At 37.9% G+C, this 22,199-nt stretch overlaps 1 protein-coding gene across 2 annotated transcripts in view; it reads left to right on the top strand.

Moving 5' to 3' along the window:
* Positions 1-407: 407 nt before the first annotated feature.
* The window catches only part of FUT9 (fucosyltransferase 9), a 170,216-nt gene continuing 148,424 nt past the window's right edge, over positions 408-22,199 (top strand). Inside the window, exons 1-2 of one of the 2 annotated variants that reach the window (XM_081044829.1) lie at positions 408-663; positions 920-1,206. The gene's annotated coding sequence lies outside the window, so the exon portion shown is untranslated. The remainder of the gene's footprint in view (positions 664-919; positions 1,207-22,199) is intronic. The other variant, XM_081044826.1, reaches the window with a different exon arrangement.

The following is a 22,199-nucleotide window of genomic DNA, read 5'->3' as shown; positions in this document are numbered from 1 at the left end:
ATTCATAGCCGAACAGAACCAAGAAAATCCACAATAGGGGGCAATCCTAGATCTAGGGTAAAAACGAAAAGATCTTCAATAAACAGATCGCGAAATATTTCGATTAAACGTGTTAAGTCATATCCTGGTTTTCAAAGACGTTGGGAGAAGAGGAGAACCATGACAGAAGATAATAGAATGCCCCTGTGCCCTTCATACTTACAACCTTCCTAGATAATTGAGAACAAAGTCCCAGGGAATCGGGTCATAGGATTTTTTTTTTTTTTTTTTTACCTCGTTAGATGGTCTACCCGGGCGGCAAACACTGCCACCTCTGCCCAGGCAACAGCTCCAAGGGGCAGGCGATGGTGGCCTGAATTGAGCTCTCTGCTGGCGCCTTCTGCCCGGACACTTTGTGCCAAAAGAGCGCGCAGGGAAGCAGACAGCAATAGGGGGACGACACAGATGTCACGGATGCACAATCTGATTATAATCTGACCAGAAAGGCAAGTGAAGGAGAGCAAGGGCCCGCAGATCCCCAGCTGCGAGCCGCCGCAATGGAGCGGTCGGCGGTGTGTGCGCGCACAGGTGCCTCAGGCCGGTGGCGCTGAGAGCTGTCGCGGCCACCTCTTGGGCTCAGCAACCTCATCAGAGCGCAGAAGCCCCGGCTGCAGCCGAGCCTGGGTAACCCCTGCCAGAGCCTTGGGAGGAAGGGCCCAAGGAAAGGGCGCGAAGGGAGAAAGAGGGGAGGGGAGGTAGGGGAGGGGGAGAGAGACCCAACACTTCGTCAAGAATTTCTCCTCCCGGAGCTCTTCTGGTGGGAACCTTTGATGTGCTCGTGCGCGCCTCTCTCCCTCCCTCCTCTCCACTCTGGGTGATCGTCTCCCCTTCTCCCCACTCTCTCCTCCACCCCCATTTCTCTGCCCTCCCTCCCTCCCAGCCGCGTGTCTCCTCCCCTCCTCCTCGCCTCCCTCCCCTCCAGCGGCAGCAGCAGTAGCCGCTTTAGCGGATCCGGAGATGGGCAGAGAGCGCGCGCGGCGCTGCAGCTCCGAATTCACCGCCCTCCCCGCCCGGAGCTCCTCGCGTCCCCGCCGCGGCTCCAGCCACCTCTGTGTCCGCCGGCTCCAGTCCCGCGCCTAGGACAGCGCCGCCGCCGCCGGGCCCTGCCTGCCGCCTGCGCCGCGCAGCCCTCGCGCGCGCCCGGATGGCGCTTTCCTCTCCCGACCGGTGAGTAGCCCGGAGAGCGCAGGGGGTCGGGCGCTGAGGCTGGGCGCGGAGAAAACGCCTTTTGCTTTAGGAGGTACCCCAAACCACCTGCTGGGATTCTTCTGCCTCCAGGCAGGTGGTCGCGGAGGACGCTGCTCGGCGGTCCCCCAGGGGTTGTTTGATTTCAACTCCACCTGCTGGCAACCTGAACCCCTTTCCCTCCCGGGCCGCCCTCGGTCCCGCCTCACTTTCCAATTTCGGAGCTCCCACCCTAGCAGCAGCAGTGGATGGCCCCGATCCTCCCGCTGCCCCAGACAGGGTCCTCTCCGTCCTCACGGTCCCCCCGTTTTTCCCTTCTGATTTCCCGCTTCTGCCAGACCGCAAACGCCCCCCTCTGCCACGCTTCACCCGGTCTCACACTGACAAAGCCTTCTCCACAAAGTCCGCCCTGACCCACCTTCCCTCCTTTTCCAAAGCTTAGCTCGCGAGCCCCCACTGTCCCGCCGTATTCCTTCGCAGAGCCAATGGTCCTCCCAGGGAATTCTGACCTCATTGCCTGCACACGTTGGTGCCTCTCCAGCTTATCTGACAGTCATCTCAGGGAGCTGACACAGACACGCGGTGATCCTGGCTTAGGTACAGTTACTTTGTGTGTTTCTCAGCACCTGGGCTGTTTAGGGTATGATCAAGCATGAAAAAAAAAGACAGATTAAAAAAAAAACACACCTTTTGCGACTAAACTTTTTTGTTATTGTTGTTTTAACAACGGTTGTTTTGAACAACCATTTACACCACTCAGATTCCTTGTGTTCCTTTAGAGGCATCTTAGCCTCTAATATAACATAGGAACGCTGCTAACAAGGAACGCCCCTACATACCTGTTCTTCCGGAATCGATCTCGGCTCTAGGTTGAGCAGCGTGCACCTGACTGGGTGATGGATCTCCCTCAGCAACAACATCAAAAGCTCAGTAACTCCTGAGGATAAGAAGCTTTTTCTTGAAGGAGACTAGAGTAGCACTAAACTGACCCTTTCAATCTGCAATAAGCCAAAGCCCTTATTTTTTCTTTAGGTTTGGCTAAAGAAGGACATAGTAAAATCAGAAAAGATATTAAAAGGTACCTGCACTGTCTGGATATTTCTGGTGTTGGTAGTGTATTCGCATCCAGACAGTCTTTCTGTAGTTTTCTTTGGGTAGCAGCCCTTTTCTTGTGAAACCATGTTTAACGTTTTAGTATTTCTATTTGGCTTGAGAGAAAAAAGAGTTGTATTCAGTGAATGAATATGATGAGCAAGGGAGACGAAGGAATGAGTGAGCACAGGGAGAGACAATTTAAATACTAAAGTTTGTATTCCCGATTCCCCATGTATTAAAATCTTAAAAAGAAAACTACCCTCACTCAATTTTTAATTTAGCTTTTAAAAGAAGTGCTGAAGTGGTAACTTCTGCATATTTTACTCCATAGATCCCTTGGCCGTAGGGCTTGTGTTCTAAGCAATGAAGAGTATTCAGAAATAAATGTTAGAAACTTTAAAAGTGCTCCATTTGAGTATGTAGTGCGTGAATATAAATTTCCTGGTAATATTATTATTGTTATTTTAAAGAGTTTTGAGGAGATTGGAATTAAATTGTCATTTTTGCTCTCAAAGTTGGTGGAGAGAGATATACGTGTCTTCACCTTAAAAGAGCAAGTCTCTGCCTACACAAGAAATAGAGGGAAAGTTGGACAATTATCTAGAGAATTTGTCTAGTGAGCATTGCCTTAAAATCTTGCCTTCTCCAATGTCAAGATTTTTTTTTTTTAATTTTGTTTTCAAACTGTATCCAAGCCTTTATTTCTCTTTTCTTGTGTAAAGGTAGGAAGAAATGCAGTGAGCAAGTCACTGACAAGGGATGATTGTAGGTGTATGTGGAGAGCTGCAAAGTCAGGAGGGGCTATGAGTAATGATTTTATTGTTGGTTTTCTAAATTTGGAAATTTTAGTTGACAAAATTAGTGCTTGACTAAGAAGAATATTCAAAACTAAGTATTTAAACTAACAATTACTGCAAATATTCATATTGGTCATACAGGTGCATAGATAATAGGTAAGTTATGAACTAAATCAAAAGATCTTTTTTTTTTCTCTAAATGTTTTTACCCTCTGGATAACAACTGAATGCTTACTATATGCAATATGTCCAACAATAATGCATCTGTGTTGGAAAAGATACATCCTGGTCGAACAAAAGGGATAGCAAAGAGCAATGCTGACTTTGATCAATTATTGCCCATAATTGTGTAAATTATGACAAGTTCAGGACAATACCTCCTCACATAATTATAATTAATGTCAAATTCTATCCAATGTCAGAAATGTCTCATCATTCCTTTTGTAAGGATATATGCTGGTATACATGTAATATTAAAATGGTCTATAAGAATGCAAATAATTAATCTGCCATACATTATGGCAGGGATTTTTGTAAAGAACTCTTGGTGATCTGGAACTTGAGAACTGCCTAAATTTAATGTCATTGTCATTATTAAGGCTATGCAAAAACAGCTGAATATAACACTTGGGGAGACAAGGCATACCAATATTTGAATGACAAATCTTTGGATATCATTAACTTGTATCTAATAATGCTCATAACTATATGCCACCTAGAGGATGGGATAGGTCTAAATTAAATGTTTACAGAGGAAAAGAGTAATTTAAAATTGTGGAAATGATATAGATAATTTCAGAAATAGACTGCAATTAGTTGAACGTTCCATGTGAAGCCATTTTTGGCTTTTGAGTAAAGGGGGTGGGCTGAAGAAGGGAAATCAGGCAAGAAGGGAGAAATGAGAGAAAGGATAAAAACCTATGGATACTTGCTTAAATTCTTTACTCAAGTAAAAGTAACTAAATGCAGCTTCTATTACTTTGGTATTTGGAATAACACCTGTTTTTCCAACTTGAATTTTAAGAAATGTCTTATTGACAGCAATAAACTGTCAATTGACAACAATAAAAATACAATTTTTAAAAATAAAGTGATACATTCATTTTATTCAGTAAAACCCAGGGATTATAGGCAAACTCCTGTATGTAAACTAACCTAAATAAAATTCTAGACAAACTTAAAAACAAAACCTTGAAAGAAGGAAAACACACATACTCACACACACTGTTTTATCTAAAATTACAATATTTGATAAAGAGCCAAGTGATTTACCGTCTTATGAAGGCAAGAAGATTCACTGGTGGAATAACTACATATTTTCATAGTTTACTATATATCTCTCACACTTTCCTATTTACGTTTATGGAAGGAAGTATTATTCATTTTATTGATGTTTGCATTTGCATTTTTATTTATAAATTTACAAGAATTTGTATATTATAAAATGCTTCAAATTTTATGAATTCAAAGTAATCCTCATATTGTACCTGTACGTATCAGACTATTACCTATGTTTACAGATTGCATTGTTTTCTGTCTTTATTCTATACTAGATGGAATATTACAAAAAGCATTCTTAAAGAGTAAATAAGCAAATTAATATTTCAAAACTAGCATGATGATTCAGCCAAAGTTTTACAGCACTACTGTCAAAGTCATACTCTCTTAAGATCAACTCTCGTGTACAATTAAAATTTTTACAGGAGAGAAACATTTCGATTCTCTGACTTTAACATGGGATTATGGAAAATAATTTTTATTCACTTCGCTAAGTGAATAAATGGAATGCTTGGCATTCTTAACAGGAGGAATCACAGAATTTAGACATTAATTAAAGGATGTAGAAGGCATTCTAGTTCCATCACTTTCAATAACTACCCACGGTTCTTAAGTAATTAATAGAGACAATTAGAATCCAGGTCTCCTGACTCCATGCTGCATATCTTTCTATAAAATAAATACCAGTTTCCCCCTTATTTTATTTTAAAAAGGTAATAAGGGAGAAATATGTTTGGATATTAAAGAAAAATAAAAATGAAATGAAATAAAAATCTGTGCCTTCCTCAGAGAGAATGTATGGTCTTATAACCATTATAGTTAAAAGTAATGTTTTTCTGCTCACTTTTTCCCAACTTTCTCACTCAAAGCTTGGGAAATATTTTTAAAATATAACTCTCATTGGTTCACCCAAAAATCCTTACTTTTGCTTAATGTTTTATTATAAATGTGTCAATCATACGGTATCAGTTTCTTTTATGGTAACTGTATACTATGGACACTTCCATTTTTACTTTTAATAGATAGTTCATTGGAAAATAGTCCTCAAAACAGATTTTGGTTTTTGTAAGCAAAACAGTGGAAATAAACTTATAGTTTCTTATAGTTTCATCTCTCTGCATATTCAATCTTTTTGTCACCACGGAGAAAGTTTGTGTATCTGTGTGTTTTGCTTTTTTTGGTCACCATTGTCTGTGAATACATTAGGTGGTCAGGGAAGATAAATTTGTTTCACAAATTTCCAAGTCCACAATTAAAAATCCTAGCACTTTTAGCTTTCTCTTCACCAGTATCCTGATAGGTCAGTTGAAGTGAATGACTAAATCAATGGAGAACAGTCGTCATTACTGAGTAAAAAACAGACTTTCAAATACATTCTTGGTGATGAGGGCTCATCAGTGTGATTTCACCTAGAAGGAGTAGCATAGTAATATACGAATAGATTGCTATCTGTGTGGAAGAAGCCTGCATCGTTTAAGTGTGCCTGGGTTAATGGAAGTTTGGGGACTCTGATTTTTGGACTGCTGAGTAGCTGCTTCAAAAGCAGAAGAGGAAACTTTGTCTTAGGAAATGGGCTTTTTCAAACCAATTAAGATGCAGACTTAACTGAAAGGAGAACTCCATCTCTTAATTGGTTTGGAGTGTAATTCAGGCTCCACTTATTCAGGCCTACGACCTGGCAAGAACGTAAGTGGTATCTACAGACATGAGGATGAATATGATGTGGATCCTGACCTGAAGCTGCTTCCAGTCTAACTGGAGAGACAGATAATGAACAGCTGGTTTTAATCCAGGGCAGCCACCCTGTTACCGAACAAGGTTGTCCCGAGAAAAAACTTAGTCTTAACACGCCATGCCAAAATGGATGGCCGTATGCCATGAGTAAGTTTTGCACAAAAATAATGTGTTTAAAATAGCATATGTTTACATTGATTTCCATATTAATTTTAACTCTGACAAAAATTTTTGTTTGACAATGCAGGAACCTATGATTATGAAGTAACATAGAATGTCCTATACTAATGAAACCAATGGTTGAGTCAATCCTCGTACGTCACAGGGTAATTTTTTTAAAGCGAATACAACTAATTTTATACTTTTAACATAAGTTTGAAATACCAAATTTGTCTTTTAAGAAACCTAAATCTTTAAGGTACATTCAAAGGAAATGTACAGAAGACAGAGAAAAATGTAGACAATGAACAATATATGTAGTATCTATTCAGTAGTTAAATGTTTATAAAATGTTTTAACAAAATATATTTCAATTTAAACAGGTAATTTTAAATCTCTGTATCCCATTTACTCTAATAATGAATATTTATTGAGTAGATATATGTGTATGATACAAAGAGACATAGGGCTGTTAATAATGATGGCTTCACTGTCTTGACCTATAGGAAACAACTGGCTATTTCAATAGCCAATCCCTGCTGATTTACAAGATCCAGGAAAGGCCTGAGATTTTACCCTCTAAGTTAAGCACAAGTAATTGATTTGAGTCCTTGCTTCGGACGGGCTGCATGAGGACAGTCAATCTGACGTGTCCTGTTTATTCACATCAACATCCTGGTGGTATTTCTCTGCCTCACTGACTGCTAAGCAATAGCTACAGAAACGGAAATGGGAAAGACAGGCAGAGGTGTTAATAGGCATTTCATCTGGGAAATGCAGAAGCTGGGGATGTACCCTGCTATATCTGGTACATTTCTTGGTAAGATTAAGGAGAATGTAGATCCAACCATGGTCAGAGCTGTCTGGCAGGGAATGGCAGGTTCAGCAGAGAATTAAATTTAGGAGCCTTGCAACAGTTTCCTTGCAAGTTTTGGAGAGCCATTTTTTCATGTAAAACTGAGATGCCACAGGAGGCAGGCAAGCCGAGGGCTTGAATATACCATTTGCTAAGTGAGTCTGTAGGACCCTTGCTCACATAGTCACTGAGTCTGAGTTGATCACCCCAAAATGAAAACAGCAGGCAGACAGTCATAAAACCTCCATGAGTAAGGAGTTCAATTTTGATAAGAGCTCAGTAGCAAGCTAATAGCTGCTTCTCAAAAGATGTATATCTAGTAGGGGTGTACCCTGCATGTTAGGGAGCTGAGCATTCCAAAACCCCAAAGAGGACCTGCAAGTTCAAGGCTGTCTCCCTTTTCCAGAGTCTCCAGTCAGTAGAATTATTAGCCACAGAGACTTGTATCTCACAGATCTCTTACAGATGTGAGAATGTACTGCAGCTTACTGGACAGTTTCAAAGACAGTGTATTGGTTTGGGCCCCAGTCAAAGGATGCTAATTTTTGGATTCGCTGAAATGAAGGTGTATGTAGACAGTGAGGCACATACTGTCTCCGGTACCAAAAATTCCTTTAAGATGCTGAGCATCTTTGTTGGTTGGAGTTGAATAGATAGCAGTTGGTTTTTTTTGTGTGTTTTTTTTTTTTTTTTTTTTTGACTGCAACAGGGATTGACTACTGCAAATCCGCCCATATAATCCCAAGAAAATGTATTTGACAAGCAGAGCCCTGGTTTGTCAGGGTTTATCAGCCACCCCGGCTGGTGGAAACATGATAACACCACAGTCTAGGCATTGCTAATAGAAACTTCTGACGTTGTCATCAATAGGATATCATGATATAGTTAAAGCTTCATACAGCAGAGGGTAGAGGCACTCAGACTGCCCACCTACTGAGGGCAGATGGCAGAGGAATTTAGCTACCCCTGGAGATAGGCTGTAGTAACTTGGGGGGTTACTACAAATGTATATTGGTGACCATGACACATGAATGTGAGCGGGTGTTTGTCCTCAGGAATCAGTGGGATAGAAAAGAAGGCATTGACACTGTCGAAGATACTATAGAAAATGTTTAGTCTGTGCAATGGATTCAGTTACATGATCAGTTGGTGATAATCCATTCTAAGCTTCTAGTTCTCATTCTTTTCAGTGGTCTTACTGGGCTGTTCTATTAAAATACTGAATCTTTTACTACCCAGATTCTCTTCAAGTCTGTAATCAGGGCTGTGGTTTCCTTTTTCCCTCCCGGGATTTGATACTGTTCTTGTTGGGCCATCTGGGAAGAAACAGGGTGAAGACTAAAAAGTGATTTACATGTTCCATTCGCACTTCCTTGCACATGGCCTTTCCCAATTGTGATAATCTTCTCAGGCACTTAATGGGTGGTGAAATATAAGCATATAACACATTAATTCCTACTATACAATCAGATGTAGAAACAACAAAAATATCACATTAAATTGGTCAAAAGCTGTCCATCTGCAACTTCAGATTAGCTTGCCTTTTCCACTGTAAATTCTCCCTAACTCCCATTAGCTGAATCTGAGTGTTCTGTAGATCCAGGTAACAGAGCAACCTGGGCATCCGAATTCAACATATTTATAAGGTTTGACTCCTTCTCTCCCCTGAAATGATCCAGCATACTTAGGTGGGTGTGTACGAGTATGTCCTTTCATCCCTGTTGGGGATCGGGATACCTTGGCCTCTACTTATGTTTCACTTTAAATTATAGATCAGGGTGAAGGGGCAGAGAGAAATCAGGAGCAGGAAAAAAGAGAGGCTTCATATGTACTCTCAGTTCAAGTAATGTGGCAATGGATCGTGGAATAGCCAAATGAACTTCAAGTATTTTTGGCCCACCCAATACTCTATAGGGGGAAGCAAAGCCCTCATAGCTGGTACTTCAGCCTTGGGAATCCCTGGATTCAAAAACCATCGCCACATTGCTTCTTTGCTAAGGCCATCGGATTTGTGACCTCTGACTGACTTGACATTGGCTCACACCGTGGCGACCTTCTTTAAGGAATTCACCATGGTTTGGGGCATTAGATGCCCCATTGTCTAGAGAGCCTCTCTTAAGCACTTGATGGTTTTAACATCAAGGCTGAGGGAGTTTCTTTGCACAGTGGGGGTGACCTTAATAATTTATCTAGATTTTTTGGGGTCTCTTTCTCATTCTTCAGTGGGTCAATTAATCAGAATTCAAAACTCAATACAGGGGATGCCTGATCATGGCATTGTACACCAGAAGCTAAACATTAATGAATGCCAACTATAATTTTACATATATAATGTGATGGCTCTGTGTGAGGTTGGAGGGATAGTGGATGGGGGGAGGGAGGTTCACAGTGTGAGGGATATAAATGATGAACGTCTAAGTATTACCTTGTCTTGTACACCTGAAACTAATAAATTAAAATAATAATAATAAAAAATCAATACAGGGCAGTAAAAGCTCATAGATACTAGTCAATGCTGCATCTCTGGTTTCCCACAGGAGGTTTTCTATCTCAAGGAACTCTCCCCACGAGAGCTAACACTCCCTCACAGCAGCCAGAACCCACTGTAAAAACTCTGAGAGATTTTACTGTCACTTCCAAATGGGTCTAAGTTTGGTATGATGGGATGAAGGAGAGGTTTGGCCGTCAGACAACCTATTATTTGCCATTATTCCTTTACGAGCAATATGCTCCACGCCTCCTCCTTCTTTCTATGTGAACCAGTCAAACTTTTAATAACTCGTCTGTTTTCTGTTCATGGAGTTTCCCCTTTCACACTCAGTGTATGTGCATTTCTCTAACTTGTCTCAAATGGGGAGCCGCCTCCTGCTTACCCAGCAATAATCTTACCCAACACTAATCTTACTACTAACTAGTGCTGCAGATCAGAGGCTGGCCATCAGATTGGCAAGGAAGTCCTTCCACCTAGGAGAGAATTAGCCACAGAACAGCATTTTGATGGCTGTATTTTACCTATTTCTTGTTACGTAGTCTGCAGTGACATCCTCAATTTCTCTTCATTATGCACCAAAAAATAGAGGACTATTATTAATAGTTGCCCAGTTACAATATAATTTGCTACTGATTCCCAGAGACTTCCCTCAAATCCCATTAATGGACCTGTGCAATCCTCATCCTTCCTTTTCTAGAAAGAAAGCCATGTCTCTGTCAGCATCCCATCCTCATCACCAACATTATCAAAGACTCTGAAGGGAGTGAGATGTAACTCTGCTTTTAAGCTGCTGTGAAAACCTGACACAGATCTATGGATGCTAGTAGAAGGAAGACATTACACTTCTGGATCAGAGATGACGGACACTATTATTCACAATAGCAGTAGCAAGAGTATCAACATTTTTGCGTTGGTTCCCGATTTCCACAAGGCAACAGAGAGCAGACCAAATCATATTGAAACACTGTAAGAAAGGGACCCTGAAATTAAGGAATGCAAATATTTTATAATGGATGGTAAGCACGCCTCCCTTTGCTCTAGGAGGAGATGCTATTTCTATCTTCCAAGGCTGTTTGCTTTACAAATATATTTTTAAAATAGTTAAGACCAAAACAGCCAGTGCTTCTTTTATAAGATGTGCAGCAATGTGAGAGACCCATGGGAAATTGTTCCCCAACAATGACAAAAGACTTCAATAAATGCTTGTTTTGGTAAGCTCCTTATCTGTGGTATGCTATTTGTTCGTCCTTGTTACTTCCTAATGATGGAATGCTTTAAACATGTGAAACCTGAGGTTAATGAATCCCTCACTAAGACAGAAACTAAGAAGGAAACTTTTACAGCAAATATATTGTATTTAAAATGCATTATTAGACTCTTAATTAGTTATTCCTGACTATGTAGGTTATAGTGTAAGGCAGATCAAGGAATTGAGAATTTTTATGTTGGGAAATTAAAATTTGAACCTAAACCACAGGATATAAGAAATGTCAATTTTGTGTAATCACAGTAGATTTTAAATAAAAACCATTAAACAAAAAATGGTATATATGCATATTTTCTCATGGCCTTAATGTTTCTCTAATATTTAAGAGTTTTAAGGGTGCCTAAACTTTTTCAAATAATCAAAGGAAAAGGGTTCATTGCTGTTTTAGTTTGCTTACGTGTAGACTATCCCTTCCAGACCGAGCATAGCTGTCATCTACTCTAATAGGCATCTCCTATACCCCAGGCTAGAAAACATGCCCTTTCTCTGTATTGGTATCCTGTGCAAGATTATCAGTACCACATTATGTCCTTATACATCACAGTGGCCTGATATATTTATGTGTTTCCTCCACTGGATTACTTTGAAATGGGTTGCTTATTCATCTTCCTAACCCTAATGCCTAGCTCCCCAACTAATGCACGGAGGATATTCAATGCATCTTTGCAGAGGTGAACTGAAAGTAACAATGTCCATTAACATTGAACTTACTATGAGATATTATATTTTAGAAAATTATGTCCCATGAGTAATAACTGAATGGAAGATGTGTAGAATATTTGAGCTGGAATAATCTTTAAGAGTTTTTAATAACCATTGGTTTAGTTATAGCCATGTAAATATTCAAATTCTGATACTCCTTCCTACTTCTGTGACACCCTGAAGTATTTAAAATGATTTCATATTTATAGTGAAGACTTGAGATTTGATATAGCTTACATACTTCTAGAAATTGAGAACAGGGTCACAAATTAAAGGCAAGGCTTTGTTTAATTATCAAAGTCTGAGAGTCACATATTTATATTATCTAGGGTAGATTTCTCATCTAACCCTAGGTTAGAAATTTCAAAGCCTCTGACTTTTCTCCTTTATCAAAGAGGTAGACTGAAGATAAGCATACTTCCCTTTTACCTTTTGGCCTGATGCACAGATGTTTTTACTTTATTTCTTTGTCATAATATTTTTTCTCTGATGTTCAAATGTCTGCTGCTCATGCAGTTTCTGTCACCCGTCTGCCTTCGTTATTATTGCTGTTATAACCAATACCACCAACCCTGAGTCTGGTGCACCTCTCCCCTTCCTTTTATCCCTAATTTTCTAACTTATTCTGCCTCCTATTTCTTACTTGTGTTCCGAAAACAACAAAAACATAAACAAGGCTTACTCTAAGGGAAAGCTTCCTTTCTTTCTATGCAGTGAACTTGAAGGATCAGATGAAATGATGGGCTCTTTGGCTCTTGTTCTGTGTCTGCTGGCTATTCCTGGGTTGAGTGCATCTTCACTTCAATTCAGGGGCTGTGTTTTCCTGGTTTTGTTCCAGAGACACTTTGCAAATAGTGAGAATTCTAAATTCTTGAATTTTGACTAATTATTTTTTTTATTATTTTTGTCATAATAGAGACAGGTCTTTGGTAACCATTTTGTCTCTGCATTGCCTTTTTACTTTAGTAGCAACATTAACAAATGAATGTTTCAGAAGTGATAAAATATATGTGTTATTTTAGATAATAAAAATGTTGGAGTGAATCAGATGCAATACAGATAAGGTTTTATGGAAAGCATGGAAGGTCAGCAAATGACTTTGGCTTGTTTGGAGCATGAAAGTGGCGAGTTTGCACAACAAAGAAGAAGATGAAAATATTAGACAATGGAATATAAAAATAATGTAAAGGAAGAGGAGATAAACAGCAAGTTATAGACTAATAAAGACAAATGTTATTATAGGGTTCCATGGAAACACTGCATTATACAGAAGAAAAGGATAGGTCAGTAATTAGACATAACTGGGTTAATATTCCCATCTGACTATTTATTAGCTGAGAGACAAAAGTCAAATATTTTAGTATCTCTAAGACTCTTTTTCCCATTATGTAAAAATTTTCCAAAATTGTTGTGAACATGGAATTAGATACTATGTAGAAATCCGCACTATAAGTTCTCATTCAGTAATTATGTTTTCTCCATACTTAATGGTTTGAAATGACATAATCATTTCAGATCGTAAAAAGTGAAATGAGTGTATTTTCCAATTAGATACTTAGCAAGTGACATTCACTCTTTCATGCCGCCAGGAAAATTTTGGAATTTTCAGAATATAATATAGTAATGCAGGAAGTATCATATAATGAACACAGAACAACTATTAGGAATCATACTTTCCATAACAAAATTAAGTAGAAATATAGAAAATAAATTCTGTACTTTAATCATTACTGTGGTATAAAATTTTCCCCCAAGAAATAAAACTCATCAACTGAAGGATTCTTGTTTTACCTAGATGAGCAAAACTGGAAAGAGTATCCTAACAATAATAAAAAGTCAGGTGAACTACAAAATCATAACTTTTCTTGAATCCATAAGAAAACTGAGTTCACAGGGCAAACAAATATCCAGAATTTCTCACCCATGGGTAGATCCCTCCATGGAGAAATGGGACATGGGGATGGTGTCATAAGTGGTAGAAATCAAAAGAACACCTGGCTACCATACAGGTGGTTAAAAAGAAATCAGCTAAAATATTAACAAATTACTAACGGCCAAATATGGGCTAAAATGACAGTACAGCATCTCTGGTAACCCCTGACACAAGGGGAATTTGAACTCACTCACCAGTGGTTTTATGTGGACCTCCATCAGGTGCTTATGAAAAATATAGGAAACAGGGTGAGAGGCAGAGGGAGCTCCTCTCAGTAACGTAGGTGCAGAACACAGGACTGGCTATCACTGTCAGTAAAGCGCAAAATCCCACTCTTTTCAAACCCCTGCCCCTATTCTAAGCACAAGACAATTCTATAGGAATTTGGTCTTTGGTGCAGTGAAGCTCTACTTCTAACTAGAGTAGTTCACTGTCCCAAACTAATGGTCTTGGAGTAGACGAGGCATGCCCTATTTCTAGGCAAAAATAACTTTCACAAGTTTCCATTGCTTTACATTTGATGTTTAGCATTTAGTAAAAAATGACAAACTATACAAAAATGTGAGGAAAAAACAACCCATTGTCAAGAGTCAAAGTGATGGAGAAAACCAGACTCATAAATGACCCAAGTCTGGAATGATCAGAGAAGGACTTTAATATAACTATTATTAAGGTGTTAAAGGAACTGATGGAACAGTTGGACAATATTAATGAACAGATGGGGAATTTTAGCAGAAAAATGGACACTACTGGAAATATTCAAATGAAGATGCTAGAAATAAAAGGAAATATTATCACAAATCATAACTTCCTTCAATGTCCTTATTAGTAGACTCAATATCTCTGAGAAAAAATTCTGTGAACTTGAAGACAGGCCATTAAATATTAGCCAAACTGGAAAAAAAAAGATAAAAAGAATAAAAGGAAAACAAAAACAAAAAAATCAGAACAGAGCATATAAGAGTTCTGGGATAATATAAAATGGTCTATTATACATGTAATTTGAATTACAGAAGAAGAGAGAGAACAAGCAGGAGAAATATTTGAAGATACAGGAGAAACTTCCTTTACAAAAACAGGCACTGAGCTAGGTATTTTCCAAGAATTTTTTAAAATAATGAAAGTCATCCAAGTACATATTCAAAAAGTCAAGAGAACTCTAAACAAGATAACTAAACAAAGTACACACACACACACACACACACACACACACACACTCACCTCCAGTATCATATTCAAACTACAAAAAATCAAAGATGAAAAAAAGGAGCAAAAACTGTACTAGGTATGTTAAAAGAGGCTCTTCAAGTGGTAGGAATAAGATACCAGACAGAAACATGTATCTATTGGTATCTAAAAGTAATTGCAGTTTTTGCCATTATTTTTAACCTTTTAAACCGCAATTTCTTTTGTACCACCCTAATACGTAAAAACCATAAAGAATTCCAGTAGTGGTAAAAATAAAGGTAAATATAGAAGATTGTTAAAAGTTTTAATTGCTCTAACAGATAATTGTCTAAATCAACAATAGTGACAATATATTGGAGGTTTGTAACATGTTTTTAAAGTGTATTTCAATGATGTCTCAAAAGTTACACACAGTACAATAATAATGGTTTCACTTATTTTTAACTTTTTGCCATTTGAACGTGAGTACATATGTTTGTAAACAAATAATCTAATTTGTGCAAATAACATTTTGCATCATTCCAAAGTGTTGATACACATTATTTCATTTGATTTTCATTATAAAGCCTGTTAACTGGGACAGGCTTTTTAGGATGATTAATAGATAAGAATATGGTAATTCCAAGAGGTTACATGATTGCTGGAGGAACTGTGTGCTGGAGCCAGGACTGAAAATCCTATACAGATGCAGCTTACCTCTATGCAGAATTAAATGGTACTATAGAATATTTGTGAAACAAGGCCCTGTTGGCACCCTCACAGTAGAGGCCTCTCTATGTACCTAGCCTCACCTTTCCTTCAGCTACCTGTAGCTTAACAATAGATCATCCCCCTGTGTCTTGAGCTCTGGCTGTCCCCTGTCCCTCCCAGTTCTCTGTTTTAGAAAATTACCCTGAAGCTTATGATTAATACCCTTAGGTTTATTGATCACAATCTCTATGGTCTAGCTCTTTCCAGCCTACTCCCCTCATTGTTCCTGGGTTGCTGACTCCACCATAGAATCATGTGGCCACAGTGAAGGAGGCTCCATGCAGACCCCCAGAACCGTCATGTAAGCTCTGGAGGAATGCCCAGACTTTCCTTTAAAACCCCCAAGGTGGCCTGAGTATGGTAAGGCAATTTTTGGAGGTGTTAACCTGCTGCCTTCTCAGACTACCAGTGCTCTGATAATAAACGCGTATTCTATGGCCCAACTCCTTAGTCAGTCTATTGTTTGGGTGGCACAGACAGCACGAGCCCCGAACTCCTTAGGCCTTCGGTTTCATTTATACCCTAGTAACTTACAAGAAAGTATAACTTTGACCCCACTCAATCTAGTAGTCATTAAAAGCTTAGTTATGTGAATTAACATTTTTTTGTTATTGTTGTTGAAAATTGACAATTTCTAGGGTAAATGGTCCAACATTTAGCTACTTCCAGTTGCCAAGCCTACAATGTAAATGGACGAAGTGGGTCTGGAGTAAGACATTGGATCATGGTGGGAAGTAGAGTAACGGAAGTGAGGGGCCTCGTTGAGACAAGGGTACTACTGAAAACAGGTTTTACAATGAAGGCTGGTTCCCAAAGTGTTCCTTATGGGACAGTGGTAAATGTAGAAATGAAGAGAAAAGCATTTAGAAAAATTTATAGGAAGTTGAAAGTAATTTATGTCTCTTAAATCTAATAATAGAAAATATAGACTTATATTTTTGTCTTTTTCATTTATTTTTGTCTAGTAATTTATTTGTAATTATATCGTACAAAACTATTGATTCATGAAGGATGGCACTTAAAAACAGAACTAGTGAATCAGTGCAATTAGTCTGAGAAACATTGGTCCTTAGGCATTCAAACTAACTAAAGCAAGACAAATGTCATAGATCTGTGGCCAAACTTGGCCTATGGCTTTCCAATTTCTAATCTTGCCTTTAGATATTTTAAGTTTGAGACATATGCACCAGGAATGCATTGTTCTCACCTCATTCAGAATTGATTGCACTGCACTATACTTAGCATTATGTTTTCAGTCTACTTTGAGCCCTATGGAATATACTGCTGAATGTAAAATAAGGATATTGTGAAAAATCCAGTTCACTACGTTATACAGGGTCCTTTTAGAATGATCTGCAGAAGAAATGTTTCTCACACTTTGTTTTTCAGAGGAGTCATACTGATTTTATTATTGATATAGTGAATGAGTAATTATCTCTTTGAGTGGTTACTAAGAAGCTTCAAAACAAATTTCTGTCCCTAATAACTATAAAAAGGCTTATGGTATATATATTTTTAAATTATATTACTTAATATATGAATGATCTTGATTAATTTCATGTTTCCTACCCTATTTGACCAGATGTTGGTGTGTTTTTTTTTCTCATAATGCATTTAAATTTGAGGAAAAGTAAGGAAAAACTATAAAGATGATAGGTGGTAGGGAAGGAAAGAAGAGGGAAAGAGAGAGGAAGGAAGGAAGGAATACACATACTCAAATATACTTGTATATTGCTTACTAAATAGCTGAAGAAATCTGAAGTACATTAGTTCTTTATTACACTGTACTCCCCTCGACACCTAGGTGCAAATATTCTGTGAAAATTATAAGTTGGAAATTTCAATGTTGAAAATACATAGAGTAGGGGAAAATCTACTATAATTTCTGTACATAAAAGTAGGCAGTAAGATTGACCCATGTTTCCTCCATTCAGAATTAGCTGTTCTTAACCAGGTGTGAAAACTAAGAGTCACTTCATTATCTCCATGTCTACGTGGTCTCATAACGTTTCAGGTACTGATTTAAGCTGGGTTCTGTCTGTAGGCAGGTTGTGTAACTGAAGAGATAACAGCATCCTACTGAGATAATATGCTTTTATTCCTAATGGCAACCTGAGGAGTAGATGAACTGTATATATTATTACAGCAATTGTGAGAAAACTTCAGGCCAGATTTGCATCCTGTTCAACTTGTTACAATAATTTTGTGATTCCCAGAAAGAAGTTTCTATGCTGCCAACCAGGAAAAAAAATCCAACCTATTAAGAAAAATGACATGTGGTTTTCAGCTCTCTACAAGGGAGCTGAAATTTTGTGTAATTAATTATACCTTATGCAGATAAAAAGAAACTAAGTTTAAAAACAAACCACTCTGCTGGTAAAAGCACGAAAAATATTGAAAGCCTATTTATTATCAGTAGTTTTATAGCCTTTGCTAAGCTTTGTTCTAAGATTTTGAATATACTGGGTTGAATTTCATGAAAGGAAAAGTAATTGTACTTCACCTCCAAGACTCGCTAGGAACTTCTTGATTACTAATTAAAGCTGCAAAGTAGTTGGTGAACTTGTATTGAATGGGAGCCTTTTCCTTGCTGATGAGACAGACTACCTCTAAAATGGGGTATAGCAATCCATAGATAGAATAAAAATTGCTTATAAAAGAAAATGACTCCTCATTTAGTTGAAACAGCAGGGTTCAGAAAACATACAAGTCACAATTAATTACCTAGCCTGGAAATTGCCCAAATCCCTGGAAACTGTCCAAGGTCAATTTTCCTTCATCCTAAAATTATTCTCCTGAAGCACACAAAAATTTCATTGACTCAGACCAGATATAAATAGCCCAGAATGACAGAAAATTCATTTTCAAACCAAAAATTTATGCCGATGAGCTATTTTCTCAAATTTGTTTTTCTGATATGCCAAAATATAAGCACACATATAAACACTTAAATATGCACACACATACATACCTACTTATGCACATGCGACACAAACTGACCAGTATATAAATACACATGCAAAAATATTTGCGTGAAAATTCAGTACACGTCCATATGCTTGTAAGTATGTAACACACATCCATAAATATGCACACGAACACATGGAGACACTCACAGATGCATATCTAACTTATGCAAATACTCTAAATCCAGAAAACGTCAATTCTTAAGTTTGCTATGAAGAGAAACACAAAGACTTTCGACTTGGGAGGGGACACTACAGGACAAACAAGAGGACAGGAAAGATAAACCTGATACCGAACTAGTTGAGCAGAGTAAATCTCACTTCTGTTTGTAGTGTTTTTTCCAGTATTTTCTTCTTATTTCCACCTTAGTTTTTGATCTTTGTGGATTCTTCCTATCCTTCAGCTCCTTCCTCAAGCACATCAGCCCTCGGAATGAAGCCGGCCCAGGAGCAGAGGCGAGCTTTGCATCTACTTGGGAAGAGGTAGATGTACATCATCATTATACCTGTTAAAAGTAGTATAGGAGGACACCATCACTATAACTGTTATTAAAAGATAATTGTATGTGACATTATGGTTAGGCACTGTAAAACCTTGTCCTCCACTTAGAACCTGCTTTACCTAGGACATGATATCCAATGTGAAAACAAATCTGCAGAGCAAAGGAGATAGAGAAAAATAAATAATAAATCAATACCTAAATGGACTGTAAAGTAATTCACATCGAAGAAGGAACAGTGCATGTTCTTACATCATTTGCTTGAATTATTGCCCTTATTCAACAAACATCTTTTAAACTAGTTTGTGAAAATACAAGATGAATGCTCTAGATTAGCAAATGAATAAACTGGCATGAATCAATTTGAGATGCAACAGAACAGAAGGGTTTTTTTGATCAGACACTTACTAGTCACAGGGGCAATTTAGTTCTGTGATTAGGAAACTAGCACCTATATCCTCTCCCCTTGCCTCCCTGGACCCAAACCTTGCCCTTACATTGAACCCAGAGTGCTTGTTTCATCAGTTCAACAGAAGTTACCAAAACTCTTAACTGGATGTGAAAAAAGAAAAATCAGCCTTATTTCCTTGCTTTTTTAACTTTTAAGTTTGTAAGAAAGATCTGTTTGGGCAACAATTGCCCATTACTCACAAAGCAGAAGCATGAGATAAATGGATTGGGAAACTAGAAGAAAGTTTTCCACTAAACCAGTGGCTTAGATAAGAAGTGATAAGCAAATGACTTAAGAGCTTATAGGCAAATGAGGTACAGTTTTCTAAAAGCTCTTATCAGAGAGGGATGAGTAACCATAAACTCAATTAACTCACATGAGGTCATAGAGTTGCTAAACATAAGAAATCTTTATTGGAAATAAAATGATGCATCTTCTCTAATATATTATATCCTTTCTAGAATACCAAGAAGCACTACTACTACCACAAAAAGGAGAGGGAGGAAGTGAAGGAAGAAAGTAGAGAGGGAGGGCGGGACAGGGAGAGAAAGAAAGAGAGGGAAAGATTGATTTAATTTAATTGTGGAGCATTGAGTGACTATCATTGGTATGACAAAAGGTGCATAAATACTTTAAAAATATCTTAATCCCTCCTCTATTTCTTTTCTTGGCTCAGTGAATGTCACTGCATTTATGCATGAAGATTTACAGTCTGTTCATTTCATCTCTACCTCCTTTGCCACACATAACCTATTTCCTCTTTCTTATTTGGTTTCCTTTTTGTCCCTTAATTCATACATCGCCCATGCTTCTAATGCATTTAGTTTCTTCAATTTTAAGAAGTCATTTTGGAAATATAGTAACTCACAATTTTACAGACCAATGTAGCATCTACTCAAGAGAACTTCAAAAGTTACCTTAATTTTGGGCAGATATAATATGTAAGTGCACATCTAATCTCTGCAAATGAATACTTATGCTTTTAAATTTCTTTTATATATGTTTTAAACCAAATTCTTTACACTTTGGAATGTAGATCTTACATAAATACTAAATAGCTTAATACAATAAATATTTTTTATCTTCAATATGTTCCTTTTAACTAATATTTACCCCAATCTGGAAAGGTTCTGAGCAGATTTCCATGCTGCAAGAATAACAAATTATGAAGAATAAATGCATCTCTAAGATTTTCTACTATAATTAAACAAAACTTACAGCAATGAGAACCTGATACATTGTGTCTATCCATGGTTTGCAAAATCATTATTATCCTGAATGGTTATTAGGCATACATGCTAAGTGGTTCACACAAATGACTGTCATTAGAATTACTTTTACACAGCCAAACTAACGCTTTGTTTTTCCTCTTCCTGTTTTGTGAGTGGGGCCATTAGGGTGTCAGATTCCCCAAATAATATGTGTATTTAATCAGGATTATCATTAACACAAACATCATAACATAATATAAGGAAATGCTTCTTCCCTGAATAAAACAAAATCCAGAATCTGACATTCACCTGAGTCCCAGATTATAAACCTTAGCTGTGCTTTGTCTGTAGTTTAGGACATCATGGAGATAAGAGAAAGAAATAATCATCATTATCTCCCTTTCTGCTTTTGCAGGAAATTTGTTTAAACGAAACCTGATAGCTGTGTTTCTCAAACTTTAATGTCCATGTGAGTCACCTGAAGATATTGTTAAAATGCAGATTCTTATTCAGTAGATTTGGGGCAGGACCTGGGATGCCTAACAAACTTGCAGGTGAACTGTCACTCTGTGAAGTACACTTTCCACAGAAAGGTTCAATGGAATTTTAAAGGTAGAGACCATTCTAGTTCAATGGTTCATAACCAGGAGCTTATGAATCTCCTTAGCATTACACACAGGCTTTAGGATGCCATGAGTCCCAATAAATCAATGCAAACTTTTATATGTATGTGGATATGAGCATTTTTTCCTTTCTGAATAGTGAGTTTGCAGTTCTCCGATTCTGTGAAAGGCCTATGGCCTATTTAACATAATGGATTTAATCCATTCCAGTTTTAGATGAGTATACTGAGGTCTAGGGAAGCTAAATTATCTGACTCACAGTTACAAAGCCAGGACTTGCATCCAGATCTCTGGTGCCTACCCCAGGGGCTTGTAATAGTACTAAGACTGTTTTTCAAGCTTTGATTAAAGAGAAAGAAGGTTTAATAATTAAGTGAATGAATGAAATAATGAGGGAGCAAATAAACAAGTGAATATGAACACATTCTTGCAAATGAGGATTTTTATTTATTTTTTATTTGGAGGAGAAATTGATAGTATCAATAATATTTAATTATTTTGATATGGAAGAATATAGAGAAAAGCAAACACTGGAAAAAGGAGAGTAGAGACAACAAACAGAATTTAAAGGTTAACTCCTCAGTTTATCTCTGTGTGCATAAAACTATGCAAATGCTCAATCATTAGTCTGTAGTGTGAAAATAATCAATCATTAAATGTTGAAAAAAATCTTTGATCTCCTCTCCCGAGAAATGTAGTAATGAACTATGTCATGTTTTCATTAGCCACTTATGCCTAATTATGAATACAGAATGGCAGAAGTACAGGTTCTTAAAAGAATTACTCCAGTGACAGGTGAGATGAATGGGACAGTAGCTTAATAATGGGTTTATGTAATATCAGTGAAACCTGCATATCAATATTGGCCAAGACTTTAAGCTGGGCTATGATTTCTAAGGTGTTAGGAGTTTCCAGACAGGATAGTTAATTAGGGTCGGTCTAATACAGACACTTGCAACAGATACCTGAGACTT

The sequence above is a fragment of the Rhinolophus hipposideros genome (assembly GCF_964194185.1).
Source record: "Rhinolophus hipposideros genome assembly, chromosome: 3".
NCBI classification, from domain to species: domain Eukaryota; kingdom Metazoa; phylum Chordata; class Mammalia; order Chiroptera; family Rhinolophidae; genus Rhinolophus; species Rhinolophus hipposideros.
This window is presented reverse-complemented; position numbering and strand designations above follow the sequence as displayed.